Source organism: Abramis brama, assembly GCF_963993115.1.
Source record: "Abramis brama genome assembly, chromosome: 9".
In the NCBI taxonomy this organism is placed as follows: Eukaryota; Metazoa; Chordata; class Actinopteri; order Cypriniformes; family Leuciscidae; genus Abramis; species Abramis brama.
The window spans coordinates 31001647-31009521 of record NC_139971.1 but is presented as its reverse complement, the minus strand read 5'-3'; the positions used below and the strand labels follow the sequence as shown (position 1 = coordinate 31009521).

Genomic DNA, 7875 nt, shown 5'->3' with positions numbered 1-7875 from the left:
CATTGTGTTATTATACCTATATTACAATGTAATTTATTACAGTATAATAATACATTGTGCTATTATAAATTTATTACAATGTAATAATACATTGTGTAATTATACCTTTATTACAGTGTAATAATACATTGTGTAATTATACCTTTATTACAGTGTAATAATACATTGTGTTATTATACCTTTATTAAAGTGTAATAATACATTGTGTTATTATACATTTATTACAGTGTAAAAATACATTGTGTTATTATACCTATATTACAATATAATTTATTACAGTATAATAATACATTGTGTAATTATACCTTTATTACAGTGTAATAATACATTGTGTTATTATACATTTATTACAGTGTAATAATACATTGTGTTATTATACCTTTATTACAGTGTAATAATACATTGTGTTATTATACCTTTATTACAGTGTAATAATACATTGTGTTATTATACATTTATTACAGTATAATAATACATTGTGTTATTATACCTTTATTACAATGTAATAATGCATTGTGTAATTATACCTTTATTACAGTGTAATAATACATTGTGTAATTATACCTTTATTACAATGTAATAATAAATTGTGTTATTATACCTTTATTACAATGTAATAATACATTGTGTAATTATAAATTTATTACAGTGTAAAAATACATTGTGTTATTATACCTTTATTACAATGTAATAATACATTGTGTTATTATACATTTATTACCGTGTAATAATACAATGTGTTATTATACCTTTATTACAGTATAATAATACATGGTGTTATTATACCTTTATTACAATGTAATAATACATTGTGTTATTATACCTTTATTACAGTGTAATAATACATTGTGTTATTATACATTTATTACAGTGTAAAAATACATTGTGTTATTATACCTTTATTACAATGTAATTTATTACAGTATAATAATACATTGTGTTATTATAAATTTATTACAATGTAATAATACATTGTGTTATTATACATTTATTACAGTGTAATAATACATTGTGTAATTATACCTTTATTACAGTGTAATAATACATTGTGTAATTATACCTTTATTATAATGTAATAATACATTGTGTTATTATACATTTATTACAGTGTAATAATACATTGTGTAATTATACCTTTATTACAGTGTAATAATACATTGTGTAATTATACCTTTATTACAATGTAATAATACATTGTGAAATTATACCTTTATTACAATGTAATAATAAATGTGTTATTATACCTTTATGACAATGTAATACATTGTGAAATTATACCTTTATAACAGTGCAATAATAAATTGTGTAATTATACCTTTATTACAATGTAATAATACATTGTGTTATTATACCTTTATTACAGTATAATAATACATTGTGTTATTATACCTATATTACAATGTAATTTAATACAGTATAATAATACATTGTGTTATTATAAATGTATTACAATGTAATAATACATTGTGTAATTATACCTTTATTACAGTGTAATAATACATTGTGTTATTATACATTTATTACAGTGTAAAAATACATTGTGTTATTATACCTTTATTACAATGTAATAATACATTGTGTTATTATACATTTATTACAGTGTAATAATACATTGTGTTATTATACCTTTATTACAGTATAATAATACATTGTGTTATTATACCTTTATTACAATGTAATAATACATTGTGTTATTATACCTTTATTACAGTGTATATATATCCCAGATAGCACACGTACATCGGGCCGACGTTGGCCCAACATCGAGCGTCGGCCTTCCTCCCTATAACATCGCAAAGGCGTCGGCCTGGTGTAGACAGATCTCTTGTCAGTCAGTGCTCTATTTCCCAGCTCCGTTACGTCGGCTTTAGGTCGGCCCACTATACTGGAGGCCGATGTCGCGTTGTGCGCGTGAACTTTCAAGTCCCTTTCAAACACTGGAGCGGCCGCGGCGCAGAGTTGCCATGGAAACGCCGCGGGACCACTGCGACTGGTAAGCAGGAAATCTCCCTCTCTCTCGCTGTTGTTTTCACTGCTTTCAGGTGATATTAATCTCTAATATCACACGGATAATACACACAACTGTTCTTGACACTTCTCTTACTTGTAATTGATACGCTTATGTTGAATAATTACTTTTATAGACATGGTTTTGTGTCTTCGGAAAAAGTCCGTTAGCATCTCAACCGTTTTCAGAAGAGGTAAGTTAGCAGCTACGTTAAGTTAAGCTAAGTTAAGCTAAGTTAATGTTAACTCGGTTGAGCTTTTGTTTATGAAAGTTTGGGCTTTTAATCGCCTATTATGTGTATATGAGAGGTTTTTGTAAAGGTTTTACCTGGAAGTGAGCTAATTTATTTTACACAAACGTAAACATAAACGTATAGGCCTAATCGGTGACGTCACTTACATGGAGTGAGGAAATTGGTTGAAACTAGCTCAATGGTAAACAAATATTGATAAAAAAAAATGTTCTGTGATTTCAGCAGCAACAAAATAACCCATAACAGAGGGAATTAAAGCTCCACGACTTCAACATTTCTGAAGAAAGCTGCTGCCGGAGAAGTAGGAAATACAGGTAGGAAATCCAAAACTAAAGAATTAATTATTGATTTTAGGAAACAGAGCCCCCCCTTTTCCCCTCACTATCATTGATGGCCAACCTATTGAGATACAAGAATACAAGTACCTTGGCACAATAATTGATAGTAAGCTATGTTTTGAATCATACACTGATGCTGTTTGTGCCAAAGCCCAGCAGCAAATGCATTTTTACCGTAGACAGGAATTTTAACATTGACCCCACTTTGATGAGAATGTTTTATTCTTGTTTTATTGAGTCTGTTTTAACCTTCTGTTTTATCTGCTGGTTTGGTTCCTTGTCTACAAAAAAACAAAAAATCGATTAGAGAGTATTGTTAGGACGTGTAGCAAGATTGCAGGCAATCTTTCCCCCTCTCTCACACATTTACTCCAACAGAGTGGCAAAGAGGGCAGCTGACCCTAGTCATCCTTTGTCCTGCCAGTTCAAGCTACTTCCCTCAGGCCATAGGTACTCCATGCCCAGATGCAGGTCAAATAGATTCAGAAACTCATCTCAGAAAAGCATTTCACTTCTGCTGTAGCTTATATATAATATAGCTTAATATAATATAATATAATATAATATAATATAATATAATATAATATAATATAATATAATATATAATAATATAGCTTAGCTATAGCTTCTTACTTGTAATAAACCTGGCATTATATAATAATATTGTTGGCTCTGTGACAAATGGTTTGTTGTGTTTCTAGATCCTTCAATGTTGATGCCCTGGCCTCCACCGTAGCAGAGTTGGGCGGATCATCATCTCGGATCATCATCTCTAAGGCGCTATGAACCATATGATTAGTAAGTAAAACTTCAAACATACACTAATGTCAAACATACACTAATTGTGTTGGTAAAAAAATTATGTTTTGAAAGAAGTCTCTTATGTTCACCAAGACAGCATTCAAAACAATAATATTGTGAAATAATATAACAAATTTTAAATAACTGTTTTCTATGTGAATATATTGTAAAATGTAATTAATTCCTGTGATCAAAACTGAATTTTCAGCATCACAGCTTCAAATCAAATCAAATCAAATCAAATCAAGTATATTTGTATAGCGCTTTTCACAATACAGATTGTATCAAAGCAGCTTCACAGTATTAAAATAAAATAATACAACAAAGTTTGTTTCTAGTGGAATTTATTGATTGATAGAATAAAATTAAATATCCCCAAAATATCCCCAACTGACAGGCAACAGTGGCAAGGAACCGAAAAACTCCATCAGGTGACCTAATGGTGTCCTAAAACTCCATCAGGTGACCTAATGGAGAAAAAAAAAACCTTGGGAGAACCCAGGCTCAGTCGGGGGCCAGTTCTCCTCTGGCATTTATGAACTAGAGGCCGGATTGTAGTTTGAAACTGTGAGATTAACAATATTATATGAATGCCTGGCTGAAAAGATGCGTCTTTAATCTAGTTTTAAACTGGGAGAGTGAGTCCGAGCAACGAACAGTATCAGGAAGGCTATTCCAGAGTTTTGGAGCCAAATGTGAAAATGCTCTCCCTCCTTTGGTTGATCTGGATATCCTAGGTATGACCAAAAGCCTCGAATTTATTGATCTTAAAGAGCGCGATGGATTATAGGGTGATAGAAGATCCGTTAAATAGACTGGAGCTAAGCCGTTTAGGGCTTTATAAGTCAGTAGCAATACCTTATAATTAATACGGAACTTTATAGGTAGCCAATGTAGTGATGATAAAATCGGTGTTATATGATCATATTTTCTTGATCTAGTTAGAACTCTAGCGGCTGCATTTTGGACTAACTGTAGCTTGTTTATTGAGGATGCAGGACAACCGGCTAATAAAGCATTACAGTAATCTAGTCTCGAGGTCATGAATGCATGAACTAACTTTTCTGCATCAGAAACTGATAGCATGTTACGTAGCTTAGCAATGTTTCTAAGGTGGAAAAAGGCTGTTTTTGTAACATACGAAATATGATTTTCAAAAGACAGGTTACAATCGAGTATAACACCCAGGTCTTTTACTGTAGAGGATAAAGTAACAGGACATCCTACGATGTCAAAGTTGTATTGTGAGAGGTTCTGTGGGCGGTTTTTTGAACCGATAAGTATTACCTCTGTCTTGTCTGGATTTAATAAAAGAAAATTACGCGTCATCCAATCTTTTATATCTTTAACACACTCTGTCAATTTGGATAATTTAGCGTTTTCATCCGGCCGTGATGAAATATATATTTGAGTGTCATCAGCATAACAATGGAAACTAATTCCATGTTTCCTTATAATATTTCCAAGTGGCAGCATATATATTGAGAATAACAGAGGGCCCAACACAGATCCCTGCGGCACTCCATAGTTTACTGGAATTATGATCGATTTTTCTCCATTTAAATAGACAAAATGGTAGCGGTCTGATAAGTATGATCTAAACCAGCTTAATGCTTCTCCTTGAACACCAGTATAATTTTGTAGTCGATCTAAGAGTATTGTATGATCTATAGTATCGAACGCAGCACTTAGATCAAGTAAAACTAGTATTGAGATGCAGCCTTGGTCAGAAGCTAAGAGTAAATCATTTGTGATTTTAACGAGCGCAGTTTCAGTGCTATGATGCGGCCTGAATCCTGACTGAAACTTTTCATAGATATCATTTTCAGAAAGAGCACAATTGAGCGGACACAACTTTTTCTAGTATTTTAGATATAAATGGAAGATTTGAAATGGGTCTGTAATTTGCTAAATTATGCGGGTCTAATTGTGGTTTCTTAATGAGAGGTTTTATCACTGCCAGTTTAAATGTTCTTGGAACATGACCTAAAGATAAAGACGAGTTAATAATATTGAGGAGAGGCTCTTCCACTACAGGTAACACTTCCTTCAGTAGTTTAGTTGGTATAGGATCTAATAAACATGTTGTTGTTTTAGATGAAGTGATAAGTTTATTTAACTCTTTTTGTTCTATAGTTGTAAAGCACTGTAATTGTTCTTGCGGGGGGAAAATTGAGGCTGAATTATAAGGTGCGATTGAGGATTGAACGTTTACAATTGTGGTTCTGATGTTTTCTATTTTCTCAGTGAAGAAGTTCATGAAATCATTACTACTAAACTGTAACGGGATATTTTGTTCGGGTGACATCTGTTTATAGCCACGGTGTTAAATAAAAACCTAGGATTGTTTTGGTTGTTTTCTATTAGTTTGCGGAGATGCTCAGCCCTGGCCGCTTTTAGGGCCTTTTTATAACGTGACATACTGTCTTTCCACGCGATTCTAAAGACCTCTAAATTAGTTTGTTTCCATTTACGCTCTAAATTACGGGTTTCTCTCTTTAGAACATGCGTAGTATTATTGTACCATGGTGCTTTAATTTTCTCTGTGACCTTTTTTAATCTAACGGGTGCAACAACATCCAATGTTCTAGAGAGAATGGTGCTCATAGTGCTAGTTAGTTCTTCTAGTTCATCTGTTTGTTTGGGTTCAGGTAGCAGCTGAGACAGATCAGACAAGCAACTCGAGAAATTATCTATGGTGGATGGAAGGATTGTTCTGCCTGGTCGAAAACGCGGCGCCGCATGACATATTACAGCAGTACGTAATATGCAAGTTACCAAGTAATGGTCAGTGACATCATCACTTTGTGGAATGATATCTATATCGGTTGGATCGGTTCCATATGATATAATTAAATCGAGTGTGTGATTAAGACGATGAGTTGGTCCGGTGACGTTTCATATGATCCTTCAGAAATCATTCTAATATGATGATTTGACGCTCAAGAAACATTTATGATTATTACCGGCTTTCATTTTCTCAAAGGCGTAGCAGGATACCCAGGGCTTGGTTTACACCTATCACAATTTCTAGCCACTGGGGGACCATAGGCAGGCTAGGGGAACTCATATTAATGTTAAAAAACCTCATAAAGTGGTTTTCTACCAGTTTTCTATGTGAGGAAAACGCTTAACTGTACATAGTAGTCTATTTTTAATTATTATGGTTTTACAGAATTATCATTTATTTATTTTAATATCACTGTCTATGCGTTAAGTCACGTTCTGCGAGTGCAAATCTCTAAATTCAACTTTGGACTTGTATTTTACAGGGGACAAGTTCTCAAATTCACATCTTTATGCTCTCGAGTTTTGCTACTTTTTTACTTTCATAAATAACCTTCCTGATAATGTTCGGGGCTCAGACACACTCTCCCAATTTAAATCTAGACTAAAGACACAACTCTTTAGCCAAGCATTCAATTAACACATCTCATAATCTTGTTTTACAGTTAATATGTGATGAAATAGTAAAAAGTGCACATGATCATCTTTTGCCTGAAATAATATGAACTGCAGCTATGCTAATCTTTCTCCTGTTGCTTCCCTGTTTCTTTCTCAGGATGCTCAGCAAGTTCACTAGAGATTACAGCGAGATCCAGTGTGGATCCAGCCTCACTTGTGAAGACTTCAGATGATGCAAACACTCACAAAGACTTCAGATGATGGCAACTATAGATGGACACAAAACTGCCAGATATTAAGATGGGGTAAGCGATATTTCAAAAACGCTGTTGGACATAGTTGATATTTGGAATGAACCCAAACAAACACACCCCTCTCTTCAATGCTCCACCTCCAAAACTCACCAGATTGCCCAGCATCCGCATCACATTATTGGTGTAAATAACTAATTTATGTTATTGCATGACCTGCTCAATAAAAGCGCAACACTAAGAACGTTTCAGGAAACACGTTATTAATTATGATAATGGCTGGATTTCCCGAAACCCTCATAACGCTACGTCGTTCCTAAGTTACACCTTAAGCTGTACCTTATCGTTAATACGTGTTTCCCGAAACGTTCTTAGTTAATTGTACCTTCTGTAAGTCATACGTTCGGATATTTCCCCACCAGGTAGTCAAAGTGTGACAACACCGGTAATACCATAATAGAAGTGACGCGCATGCGATGCAGCGTGCTCGTTTTTCCACAGCGAGATGAAAACATCTCAACTTTTCAGAATGCCACAAGCGCACCGCAGGTCATGTGACAAAAACTAACCGATCAGCTTTGGCCTTTCCGTAACAACATGGAAAACTCGGCTGAACAGCTGATCATAGCTGTACAGGGCGAGTTTTTATTTCCCATCTCCATAAATATATCTAGTAGTATATTTAGTAGTAGTAGTAAGCTAATGCAAGGGCTAGAAATCAATTAATCCTTTGCTGATACTTCCTTGTCATCATGGAGAGCGCAGTTCATGGTTGCATAGCAACGACAGACGCCACGGGAGCGCAAGTGCTTGTAGAAA

General features: G+C 33.9%; 1 long non-coding RNA gene across 2 annotated transcripts; it reads left to right on the top strand.

Moving 5' to 3' along the window:
* Positions 1 to 1752: 1752 nt before the first annotated feature.
* LOC311089970 lies at positions 1753 to 7248 on the top strand. Of its 2 annotated transcripts, none has more exons than XR_014607806.1 (4): positions 1753 to 2201; positions 2484 to 2575; positions 3301 to 3397; positions 6963 to 7248. It is a non-coding gene; the product is annotated as an uncharacterized lncRNA (long non-coding RNA). The 2 variants fall into 2 exon arrangements; XR_014607807.1 differs by having other exon boundaries at positions 1753 to 1993; positions 6963 to 7242.
* The last annotated feature ends 627 nt before the right edge of the window (positions 7249 to 7875 follow it).